The 13,866-nt window shown below is 33.1% G+C and overlaps 1 long non-coding RNA gene across 5 annotated transcripts; it reads left to right on the forward strand.

Moving 5' to 3' along the window:
- Positions 1-1,023: 1,023 nt before the first annotated feature.
- Positions 1,024-4,687, forward strand: LOC141678677 (uncharacterized). Of its 5 annotated transcripts, XR_012557851.1 has the most exons (7): positions 1,024-1,794; positions 1,918-2,059; positions 2,747-2,805; positions 3,297-3,371; positions 3,488-3,564; positions 3,804-3,882; positions 4,354-4,687. It is a non-coding gene; the product is annotated as an uncharacterized LOC141678677 (long non-coding RNA). The 5 variants fall into 5 exon arrangements; XR_012557850.1 differs by lacking the exon at positions 3,804-3,882 and having other exon boundaries at positions 1,034-1,794; XR_012557848.1 differs by lacking the exon at positions 3,297-3,371 and having other exon boundaries at positions 1,035-1,794.
- The last annotated feature ends 9,179 nt before the right edge of the window (positions 4,688-13,866 follow it).

Here is a 13,866-nt window from a genome sequence, read left to right on the forward strand (position 1 = left end):
GACGAAAACACGCGCTAATATTCACGCAAGTATACGTGATCTCAAGTAATATAGAATTAATTCTAGTTCATTCTCAGAGAGACTGGTTTAGGTTAATTTCAATCAATGTACTTATGCAACAATGGTATGGTTATTATTCAATGCTAAGACGATAACAAGTTGAGAGTGTTTATAACTAAATTATTAACTAACATGCAATTAACTAAGAGATTAAAATGTTGATTTACTATATAAGACAAACACTATACCATAGATTGGATTCTACAACCCTTCATTATGGGGTTGCAAAGAAAAGTGTAATAGTAGCCTTCTAAACAAATGTCTAGCGCAACCCCTCTTTTTTGATGTTGCGGTATAGTTGAAATGTGTTACCAAAATGACATTTATATAAATATGATTTTTTTTAATTTAACTAATTAATAATTATTTACATATAAATAAAATAATAATTGAAATATTTATTTTATTTATTTTTAAAAATTAATCATATTAGTGTAGTGATTTATAATATTATATTGATAAATTGAACTCTTTATAAAACTTTACAAGCCACATTAATAATTGATATATATATTGATCATTTTATAATATATATATATATTATTTAATTTATTATTTCTCATTTAAGTTAAAAATAATATTTATTAAAAAAAGAGAAATTAATGATTTAAATTGCAACATTGGTCTAACGCATATAGTTAATAGGGTATTATTAGAGATATTTATGATATATTTATAACATGATAAATTTTTAAATATTTGAAAAGGATTAAAATATTAAAAAAAACATATACTTCATATAAAGAAAATAATTAATTTTGATCACTAAAATTTAATTATTCGTTAAAGGATGATTTATGATATGATGTATAAAGTATTCTAAAATTTAAAATTTAAAATTTAAAATTTAAATGATAAAATTTATAAAAGTAAATAATAATTTTAATATCAAAATAATATTAATATAAAAAAAATCCCGAAAAGGTTCCAGAGGCGGCAAAATTGCCGCTTGTAACTTTAACAAAAACCTGATAATGTTTTGGTAGGACATTATAAATAATAATACCGGTGTTTTGATCCCCTTTTCCCAACCCGACTGAAACCCTAATTTTTATTCAAAAGTTCAGGCCAAATCCTTGTTTGTTGATACAAATTGATCATGAATTCTTATTCTTCCTGCTTTTCTTTCTTGATTCATATACGAAACTCAATAATCCTGAAACTCTTCAGTTTATTAATGGAGATTCATCATCTCCGGTGACGATTCCAGGCGAGTAAAAGACGATTCCTTGCTCACCTCACGAAAATCAAGCTCAAATCAATGGTGGCCGCATCAAAACTCGGCCATGAAACTCAGTGAGTCAACTTAAGGGCTTCAACCGAGTCAAGCTTCTACACTCAATTTCACTGCAATTGCTGGATAATCTGTAGTTTGAGGTATAGATATAGGCAGGTCCATGAGACTTAAGGCCATGGCTCAGGTGAAAAGTTCTCAAAACCCTTGTATTTCTCTGTATTATTCGAATTATTTTTTAGATTTGTTGTTACGTATATATAGTTGATGTCTTGATTAGTGTTCAATCAGCTTATAATTATATGCACTGAGTATGTTGATTAATTCTAGTGGCAATGACTTTTTCTACTTGTTTGGTTATATAGAGGTATCGAAAGATTCAATCCAGTACATATTATCACTAAACAAAATTGAAGATTCAACCTTTCGACCCATTCTCAATGCATACGAAATTTATTCCATTAAAAGATTTTCAACTTCAGGAATAAAAGAGCCAGATGGTACGTATTTCCATCATTTTTTGCCCTTTCCTGCTATATGTGCATTTTAGTCAATACATTTAATTGTAAAATGACTATCACCGGGTATTCTGATAACGTCTATGTATTCATCTTTGTGTATAGTTGCTGCCATGCTTAACTCTAAGTCTAAGTATGAAGTGACAAGAGACAGCTGGAAAGGAGATCCATGTGAACCAGAAGACTTTATTTGGGAAGGTCTGAGATGCAGCAACCTTAGTTCTGATTCTGCCAGGATAACAAAATTGTAAGTGATTTACCTTGGATGCGGACCATTAAGATTTAACTCTGCGTCTTTATCTATAATTGGTTAAACCGCTTAAGACTTCAAGAATTTCTCATTTGCATTTCAGAGCTTAATACATTACAAAAACATACATTTATAAACTACTATATTATGATGATAATCCGCCAGGTTTGAATCTCATACTATGTTTGCTCATTGTCTTGCTAACCCTGTACACATTTAGCAAACACATACATACAAATGGTTAACTGCACAGCTTAGGCTTTTTATAGGACATGGTCTATAGAGAAATTTATATTGTAATTGTAGTTTGTATTTGGGACAGTATGTGTTGAAATGATTACTGCCTGTTTTGTTGATTTACGTTTATGCATTTTTTATATTTTTAGCAGAATTATTGGATTTTAACTTAGCATTTGTTGTTGGTAGCTGGACATTAATATTGATGTTTGATTTATAATTTAGTTAGTGTTAAGTAACGACCGAGTGTACACACTTAGATAATTGTTCTTTTATGTTTTGATGATTGTGTTGAGGCTTTTGCTAATCTTTCTATTTAGCTCTCCGCTCTGCAGCAAGTCTGTTAGGCAATTAATGTCTCCTTTCAAATTTCGTAGAATATTATTGTAGATTTTTTAAAAAAAATCTTAATGACCTGAATTTCTTTTTGTTGATCATTTTCTGCAGTTGTTTGGAGTTCACCGGTGTCCTTTTAGTGGATTAACGCGACTTCCATCATCCTTTGAGTAAGCACAACTTCTTCTGTTAACTGTTTTACACTACTATGTGTTTATTTTATTTCCTTTTTTAACTTGGTTAGTTCCATCTGCCCTGTATTTATTGTACCCTGCACTTGCATTGTGTAACAAATAAATTGGTTTCTGTTCATTCTACTAACTCTCTGTGAGCTCAATGATTTTAAAATGTATCTACCCTTTGCCCAGAAAGTATTGATTTACAGATATTATTATGGTTCATTATGTACCATACCAGCTGAGTTGTTTGCTGTTATGTAAACAATACAAATTACACACAAGCACTAAGTAAGCACACTGCTCGGTTTTCATTGCTAATAACTAAACTAGTATTTCCTACGTGATTGGTCTGTTTGCTTATTTACCATTTTTGTACATTACTAGGTTCTTGACATCATTTGAAACGTTATGTCAACTCTTTGACTATGTTTGTCACAACTGAAATATATAGTTTTATTAATTACTCTCACAACGCACTACAGGATGTTGAAATTAATGAAAAGGTTGATGTTATAGTTTCAGATTGGATGGATCAGTTACTCATCTATGATTATGAGGTTATTTTTTCATAATTAGATACAAATTGAAGTTGTTTTCTGTACCATGTCTAGCTTCAGTTTTACGGTCTCGTTGTTATAATCAGTCTTTATATCTTGCATTGGCTACTTTGCAGAACAACTTGGGGAGCATCCTTACAGCCAGGGATCGCCTGCTAAAACCTGGTGGTCTTATTATTCCTTCAAGGGCACGGTATGGACGCGTTTAATTTAGCATCCTATGACATGAAACACTAACTTTTTAAGAATGCTTTTGAAGAACCCTTGAATAATATCTCTTACTACTAACAGTAGTAAGACGTAAAGCTATTTTAACATTATTCAACTTGCTAAACCTCAAACCAGAGTTGATCCCTTGTTGCTGAAATTGGACTTTTGAATGATTTGATTTAAACCAAAATCAATGTTGATTGTATCTTGCTTTGTCTGCAGCTGTACATAGCTCTTGTCACGCTCCCTGACAGATACAGTGAGAAAATTGATTTCTGACACAATGTCTATGGAATTGATAGTGAGTGTACATATGAAATTACCTATAATAAATCGCAATTGGCTGTTTACTAAATGAATTTGTAACATCTGTCATTACCAGTATTTCAGAAGGCATGTCAAGTATAACTAATTTCAGTCATGCTTGAGTTTTCATATCAATAGTTCAGTGTTCCGTAATATTATTCTGGGACTTTGACCTTGTATAGAGTTAGGATTCTACTTTGATCAACATAATAGATTTTGGAAAGTGCCCCCGATGTCTTTTTTCTCCTGGTTTGCATTTTCTAATTGATAAGAACTATTTTTCTAGTCCTCTAAACATTGACTTGGAAACCTTTTATGTGTTGTAGTGTCTGTTATGGTACCTTGGGCGATACAAGATGCGTATGAAGACCCTTGTTAATTTTTTTTGATGTAGTAGATTACTAGTCTTGTATGTGTCTTTCTTTACTTGTAGATTCTGGTTTAATATTAACTTTTTGTATGACAGAAAATATTATACTGGAATTCAAGAAAATATGAATGTGGCTCACCATGGAGAGAAACAACCACACGGAAGAAGAATCATTGTCAAATAACGGCCAACAAACACCATGTAATTTCATAGCATTAGTAAACAGCTGCATGCGAATGTTCATATAGTATTGTAATAATCCTATCAAAAGGCAAAATGTAGTCTCATTGGTTCAAGTTTATTTATATAAGGATGGTTGTATGGTGATGGTGAAGGTAGTGGTAGTATGGGGAAACTGATATTGTGGTTGGTGGACTGATGTTTATGATTTATGGATTGTGGATTGTGGACTGTGTTGGTTTTAAGACAATGGTCTTATTTATGGGCATGTTAATTTACAAACAGTTCCTAGCATTTTTTTGTAAAAGTGTTGCAATAGGTCTTTATAGTGTTGCTAATAATCACTAAAAAACATTGCTAAAAACACTAAAAACCGTTGCAAAAAACACTAAAAAGTGTTGCAAAAAGGTTGCATCGATACCCCACATGTGGGCCCCGTTTGGGACCCACAAATATTGTATTGATATCCCAAACCGTACTGTAATACTTTTCATGACCTATTGCAACCCCATTGGTGTTGCAATAGCACGTTTCCGTAATGGATAACCAAGAGTTGCAATAGAGTGTCACCGGGATTGCAAAAAACTTTATTGCAACGCCTAATATTGCAACCCCGAAAAAGAGTCGCCATAGCCTTTTTTTGGCCTTAAGCAACGCTTTTTTGGCCTTTAGTTATGGTTTCTTGGGGTTGCAGTATCCAATCTATGGCGTAGTGAAACATGGGATTCTAACTTCATTACTACTTCATTCAACAACGTTTTATTCTTAACCTTAGCATGCAATGGTGATGACAACTAATCAGATAACACGAAACTAGTCAACGCCAACTTTCGTTGTACGAATACCTATCTACCAGACATTCACAAAAGAGATAGAAGATGAATAGACATCAATTATATTGAGACCCTATATATCTATAGAATTTGACAACATAATGGTTTAATGCACAAGTTATCTATCGTGATTACATAGGGCAATAAGATGTTTAAAATTAACTACGAATCATGCATATCAAATACATGAACCTATGCTAGCATGGCAAGTTCTAAACCCCTATATTCACTTTCGCTTCAATAGAGATTAACACGTTATCTTACAAGTTCGCGACGCTCATAAGACGAATAAGCACGACCAATACTAGGATATCATACAATCACCACACACTAAGGTATCGAAACAATTAAACTATTGAAATCCATAAGTAAATCCGCTAGAACTCCATGATAACGATTAGCCCATAACCGAACTCATCATCACTGTGGGTTCCGATGAAAGCATGGTATAATAAACAAAGTTTTATAAAACTGAATAATAAACAAAGTACGTTAACAAGAGTAATCGGTTCAATAAACAAGAAAACTAGCATCCAAGATTACAACTTAAAACAAAGAATCACAAGAATAAACTAGATCCTCTTCGCTTTGGTTGTATTTGTGCTCCTAGGTCTTCTCGATGTCTTTTCCTTAAGCTCTGTTATGAAAAACGTCTTTAAGTTATCTTTATATAACATCCCAATCATAAGAGATGTCCATAAAATCACTCTTGTACTTGAAACATGATTCTCAGCTTTTGACCCGACACGACCGCGCTCTTCATCAGCGCGGGCACGTTGTCCTTCTGCCTCTCTGGCATGGGCGCGCGCTGGCACAGCGTGGGCGCGCTGACAATCTGGAAAAACTTATTTGCTTTATTTTATTTGCTGGTTCTTGATAACATTTCACGAGCAAACTCCCAGGACATCTTCCTAACACCAATTTAGCACCAAAGCAATACTAAATCTCCTTGATCCCTTATTTATGCCTGAAATGCAAAACACTACAAAAACACATCAAAAACACAAATAACTTGAGTATAAAACATCAATTTGAAGCTTTACGGAGTGTTATAAGTGGATATAAATGCCACTTAACATACCCCCAAACTTGAATCGATGCTTGTCCTCAAGCATAAACAGACTCAAAAATAAGAATTAAAAACGCATGAATGCCAACTACATGAATGCAACGATTCCCTCAAAATAACTAAACCGATCAATAAGCAAAATCTCAACAAATGCAGTTATTCGCACAAAGATCAAACAAATCCCATAAATCAACTTACGACCCAGAAACGTGCGTGTGTGCAAATGCTTAACATATATACTATTGCAACTAGATCAATAATCACGACTATTATAAATAGAATAAAAGCTAAACTTAAAATGACTGACAACACTTGAATTCTTATATCGGAGTTGTAACGACCGAGAAAATTAGTCTTGTATTATATTATAATAAAGATAATTATGTATATTGTGATGTAATTAATTGTGTTGAGTCATAAAACCCTAATTGCTATGTGTTATGTGTTGTCTGTCTTGATCAGAATGTGATTCGGATATTATTGAGTGTTTTATTGTAAGTTATATGTTTTATATCAAAACCCGTACAGCTCAAACAGTGTTTTAAAAGCCCGTATTTTAAACAAAAATCATTGGCCCTATTTTGCCAAGTATGGCCTAATACTACATTGATATTCTGAACATCTAGACGTTTTACAAATTTACCTCTTTCGCGAAAAACGACGGACCCCTTCGGGAGTTAAAAACCCCACAAAAATCACATTTTTATTTTTATATGATCATGAAATTATCAAACATCATTTTTCTTTGCATTTTTGTAATATTCATAATTTTTGGGAATTTTTTACATTTATTTTGTATTTATTGAATATTTAAAAATTCATTATTGATACCCAAAAATTATAAAAATTGGGGCCAAATATTTTTATTAGATGTGTAATTAGCCCCTTAATTTTATTTAGGGGTATTATTTTCATAAATATAAATAGCTGATTTATTATAATTAATTAGTTAATTAATCATAAAAAATTCAGAGAATTAGCCAAAAATCCCCAAATTTCCAGAATTAGGGTTTGGAATTCTTGGAATCAAATTCGATTTTGAACGTGTTTCTATTCATCAAATCGAACATGTAAGTATTCGTTGTGAAGCTCTTTTGATTCCCTATCTAATTATGCAATCATTTTTAATATTTGATTATTCGATTTTTAATTCATATTTTCGAGTTTAGTATTCGAATTCGGGTTTTGATTTTGGTTAGTTGTTTGATGATTCTGTTGTTAGAAACGTGTAGATCGTCGAAATATCAGTCGAACTGCACCGGTTTTGTGTTCGTTGGTTTCGGTTTTATGCTCGCCGGAGAACCGCCGATAACGGTGGTTGTTCTTTGTTGTCCGGCAGCGTTCGACGAGGAAGGAGGAGGAGGGACGTGTCTGTGTTGCTGTGGAACAGAAACGGTGAAGAAACGAGGTTGATATCGCCGTGTTTCAGCCGTGTTTCGCACGCCGGAAAGCCACCGACGACGTGTTCTTGATCGACCCGAGGTCGACCCGGTTTCGACCTGGGAAACGACCCGGGTTTGATCCAAGAAAACCCAATTTGATTCCCTGTTTGCCGTTTGTGTATTTTTAGTTATTTATTTATATTTTATAAAAGTAAAAATCAGTTTTATAAATTCTAAAAATCAATAAAAATTAGTTTTAAATTCTGAAAATTATTATTAATAATTTTTAAATTGTTTTATTAATTTAGAAATTCAAAATTGATTATTTATTTAATTATTTATTTATTTATCTATCATTTAATAATTAAGTAATTAATTAATAAATAAGGTCAAAAATATATCAAATAATATGATTAATAATTCGATAATTAGTCGAATAATGCGAGTAACTCGTAGTTGTACGAGTAGTAGTTCGATAAGTTGGAATTAGTGTTCGCGAGTTCGTTTAATTATTCGAAGGGAGTTGTAATAGTTATTCGTATCGAATAATTATTCGTAAATAGTCGATTTAATCGTATAATTGATAATAATATGTAATAATTTGTGATTAATTCTAAAAATTAGGGATTAATTATTTTAAATTACAATAAATATTAAATAATTATTTAAAAATATAATTAAGGTTTATTTAATTATAATCAATTATTTATAATTTATTATTAATTAATTAAATCTTGTTTATTGCATAGTAATTAAACTGTTAGTCCGATTTGAGTGAAACGAAGACCCTTAGACTCATAAAAATGAAACGAATCCATTAAAAATAATTATAAATCATAATTTCTTCTGAAAGCGAGTCGTCTTGTGATAGTTAATTGCTTGTAGACCCTAATAGGATCGAATCGAGCTTAACAAATTCTGAGAAATTATAAATCGAACCAAATAGTGTTTTTTAGTGCGAGTACAAGTTTAGTATCGATTCTAAAAATAGTTATGGGTATATATGCGAGTCTGATAAGATCGTATGGGTAGACGATTAGGGCTACATGGTATTAATTCGAGATACGCGTATGAAGTAAGTTATCTAAACGAATATCTTTCTATGATAGATTCTATATCAACAAGGCAAATCAAGCAAGGAACAGAAGGCGGTGAGTCATACGAGGTTAAGTACGCGCCAGACAAGTTTTTTCCCTATTCTAAGTTTAGAATAGTGAAATATATTCCACTTTCTATAGAAATTACACACTGATAATTCTTGATTACAAACACTGATACACAGTTATTGATTTTTGTTTCTATTTCATTTCGATTCTTGATTTCTCTCAATTTATTGAATTATCTATTCATATTCCAATGTTGATACCCTTACTTATATATACTCTGATATATCCTAATGTCGGGATACATCAAAAGCATACCGATTGTTCCGGATGCTAAGCTATGGACTGGATAGTTACGATGCGGGCCGGGTATTAACCGGACCCTTGATTTATAAGGCCATAGTTGCCTGGGTACCCCATATGTTGGTTGGGTCTATGAAGTTGGGTATAGATCCGTACTATATCCTGACTGATCAGCAGGTTATAGTGCATATGTTGGTTTTTGTTTCCAGTCTTGTTCATTTGGCACTCGCCAGTAATGGCAAATTATTATTCTTTACAGAAATAGATGGTTGTTCAAACCAACAGATTATCGGTTCATTTATTATTCTCTCTTTACACTATATATACATTGTTGCAGGCTTGTTGAGCAATTTTGGCTCACCCCCTTTTATTGTTATTCACATTGTTTTTCAATTAAGGTAGAGAATGAAACCCATCAGAACCCGAGTAGTCAAGCAGCGGAACCCTCTTATACCAAGGGCGTTTGTCCCTATCCTAGAAGAGAGTTTTGAGTTGCCAGATCAGGTGTAGCAGGATAAGAAATAGTGGTAGTTTGAGTAAAAGATGTTTAGTTTAAAATGTGAATAGAATAATGTTTTGTAATAAAGAGAGTTCTTGAGACAGATTGTTTAAACTTGTTTTTGTAATAAAGTTGGTTTGTCATTCTTGTTTTCAATCCTTAACCTTGAAAAGATCCTGAGTAGTAGTAGTTTTGGGTTATTTATTTTATTTATATTGCGCTTGTGCAGGATTAGTGAGTAGTTAATATTAGTAATGACCCAAATCTATACCCCGGGTTTGGAGGGTGTTACAGTTGGTATCAGAGCTTAGGTTTTGGCCTTTGAAAACAAGAACATTAGAGTTAAGATAAGATAGGAAGATCACATAAGATAAGAGTAATGATATTAGGATTGTTTATTTATTAGATTAGGAGTTTGTGAGTTCTAGGCATGTGATTTGATCTTTTCTTGTGTTATGGTTATTCTATTAGATGGCTTCTTCACCGTCGTCTTCCGAGCGTACAACATCAGACCCGGTATTACCTCCAGCATTAGTTCAGGAGTTTCCACCATCACCACCACCTCCACCATTGCCACAGGAACCCGCACCAGAGCAGTTTCCAGTAAACCCCTACATCATAGTGGGGAGGAGTGAGAGCCGCAGATTCCGGCACCATTGGCTATTTATGTCCCTGTGTCTGAGATATATCAGTTCCCTCAGCAGGAGTTTATGGATGAGGTAGTTGTCGACCAGCAGTTCCAGAGTGAGAGAGAGGAGAGGATGAGATGGCAGGACCAGTGCCGAGAGGTACTTGGGTATGTTACCCTACTTTTTATGTGGTTTTAAAGAAAAATGCAATTGAGTCTTGTGAGAACTTCGTGTAAGAGAGGCTAGGTGAGTTTTGGCACAATTTAACTTAGAATTAAGTAGTAGGACGAGCTCTACGCTGAAGGTAACGAGTTGATTGAAGCTGACGAAGAACCAACGTCACGAGTTGAAGGCACCAATGTGGCAAAGAGCTTCTTATCATTTTTCGGGCATCGCGCAAGGAATGATATCTACCTTATTAGATATACTGAAGATTTACAAAAATATATGGCCTTATGTATGGACAGAACATTGAGTTGCGTCAATCGATTGCAACTACAACATCAAGGACGACGATGAAAATATCAAAGATAGTACTAGATGTTAGCATTTGAGTGAGAGTTACGTAAGAAGTAATATGCAGCGGTAAATGAAGTTCTCGGCGACTAGCGAAGGCAAAATGGATTTAATAAAAGCAGAAGAGATATTAAAGTGAATGAACCCTTAGGTGGTCATTTCCTCAGTTAGGTATCTTGTTATGGTGGAAGAAAACAGCAACCAAACTCATATAGTAAGGATGACCAGATGTGTGACTTTCAAAATTCTAAAACTAGTTTTCAAAGAAGATTTTCTTAATAGAATTTCTAAAAGATCTTTACACAAAATGAGTTTTAAAATTTTGGGTTGTAAAATTACTACTTGAGTTCTTGTTGTTATAAGTAGTAGATTACCCGGAAGAATATTTGATCGAGTTCAGTATTGTTAAATCAGAGGACCAAGTAGAGCCGCTAACACAGAGAAGTTTAAAATTTTCTCGAAAGAAAAGTGCAAACCTTGTTTAATAGTATCAACCATCGAATCAACGTGCGAAAATATTATTTATTCAATTTATGAAATTATTAAAGTTTACAATAGGATCGTGGACCCAAAAGAAGCTCCGGGATGATTGAAGAAAATGGAGGAATCTTCCAGACGATTGAAGAAGAATAATAATTCTATCGACGAAGTCGAGGTATTGCAGGATTACTGGTTACACTACGCGGCATAGAAGAAATTAGAGATTATGATTATAAATTCTGAAAGAACGCGAATATGGTCGAATTATTAAAGTATCAAACATGGAAGCATGGTGCTAAAAATACAAAACTTACATGGCAGGGATGAAGTAAGAAGTTATGATGGTAAATTCAACGAGAAGACAATTATGCTCAGATTGTTAAAACATTAAAGTTATTTCCAGAAGATATTCTGAATCTATCATCTAACGTGGATCTGGAATCTGTTAATCGAACGAGCCCTGAAAGTATGCATAAGCGAAACATAGATAGCGACCAACGATGTCATTCTTTCTATAATTGCATATACTCTTCTTGACTCTTGAATACGTGTGAGCTTCTATCAGTAATAAATATATGAGACAAGAAGGAAAGAAAATTTATTATATCCCTTTCAAATTGTTTCTCTTCTCAAAATACTTCTTGTTGATTGAGACAAGCAGTGTTATGGTGTGACGCTTTGTCAAAATGACAAAGAGTCTGGTGGGACGCCACCTAATCATGTGATGTGTGCCATATGGTATGACAGACTGGCCATCTTGAGTACCAATATGGTTGTCTCATTTCTATTTAAATCATTATCCATTCTTTCTTCCTCACTCCTGATTTGTTTATTCATGAATCTTTCCGATTGTTTCCTTGTACTCTTATCCCTTACAAAAAGTTTCCAATCATAATCATATACACAAATTCCTTCTTGTGTAAGGTCTACCCTTTGAATGTTTTAAAAAGAAAGTAAAACTGCATGTATCAGATGAGGCAAATGATCGATTGGACAATGAAGACGAATAAAGAAACCCTTAATAATAACCAGATAATCGATTTACACATTATGAAAATGAAGCATACCTCAATTATGTGGGAGATATGTGTCAAAAAGATTCAAGATCGAAGAAATGCTAGTTACGAATAAACTTTGAGTGCGTTCGTCAAGAAATGATTGGGCTTTCACATTCAAGTAAGTGAGTTGTGGTAAAATTAATAAGAACAAGTGTATATTGCCAATGATGGACGAATTGTTAAATAGAAAGTTTGATTTGAAACATGAACTAGAAGAATTCTAGAATAAATTATAATTATACTCAGTATTGATATTCTGTTATAATCAGAAGATATGAGAAAGGTCATGGTATCATCAGAATTGTTCGCTATAATCCTATGTTGAACTAAAATACGGGTTGTAATGGTTAGTATTATATGCGGTGGTGACATAATAAGCTTAAAAGGTGGCAGTGAATTGGTATATTTGAAGGTTGATTGTTGTTTGTCTGAGTGACTGTTGGTTGCTTGATTAATTGTTGGTGTCGGCTTGAACCTGACTGGTAGTCAATAATATAAAGGAGATGCTACCCAAATTTTCCAAAATTACCCTACTTTTGAAGATAGAAAGTATACTTCCGTGTGTTATTGATATTCATGTTGATACTCCGAACAACTGTGATCTTGATTCTTGAAAGAGATTGTTACAGCCAATCCGACTATATATAATTGGTCTTTGATTTCGTTTAGCTAGTCATCATTTGGTGCAATTGATCAATTAAGTAAGTTAATTGGTTAATTTTTCCAATTAATGGTTAGTTAGATGGAAATCGATTCCAATTAGATTAAGTCAAATTTTGACGTGACTTTTTAATTCGAAATCAAAGTAATGAGGAATTTGAAAAATGTATGAACACCAGTAGAATTCAGAAGTTGCCGCAAGTGCATGAGGCTTTACTTGGATGAATATGCCTTTGTAATAGACAAAAGAAATAAAAAGTTATTTGTATGGACAAGTGAGAAAAATGATTTCAAGAACTAAAGATTGAAGATAGAGCAAAGGGAAGGAAGGAAAGGAAGAAGGGAGGCGGACTAAAGAGGAGATTAATAATCACACCAATATGGATTTTATTAGACAGTCAAAGAGATTTTATCATCTACAACAAAGTTTTATCAAAGGATGTCTTGTTTCTAAATTGTTTTGATAATCATACAATAAATGATTTGTCAAGTATTTCTGTTTTGGATAAAGTATGAGTTACAGTTTTATATAGTTTCCGATTGATGTTGATACTTAGGTTGTTGTTTAAATCGAAAGTGGTATTAATATAGATGATTGATGTTTACTTTAGAATAGAATGTTGTGAGCATCAAAGTTCGTATTAATATCTAATTTGATATGACAGCAAAATGAGTATTAATGTCAAGAGTTCGGTTTGGAAGGAGCGATGAGAATGAAGAATGGAAATAGGAAAGGAAGTGGAATCAAAAAGGGTGATAAAGAAACTTTATAAGATGTCAGGATTACCTCCGGATCGAGAAATCGAATTCACTATTGATTTGGCACCAGTGTTGTTCGTGAAGAAGAAAGACGGTAGCAGGCGATTATGTATCGATTATCGTGAGCTGAATAAGTTA

This window comes from Apium graveolens, chromosome 8 (assembly GCF_009905375.1).
Source record: "Apium graveolens cultivar Ventura chromosome 8, ASM990537v1, whole genome shotgun sequence".
In the NCBI taxonomy this organism is placed as follows: domain Eukaryota; kingdom Viridiplantae; phylum Streptophyta; class Magnoliopsida; order Apiales; family Apiaceae; genus Apium; species Apium graveolens.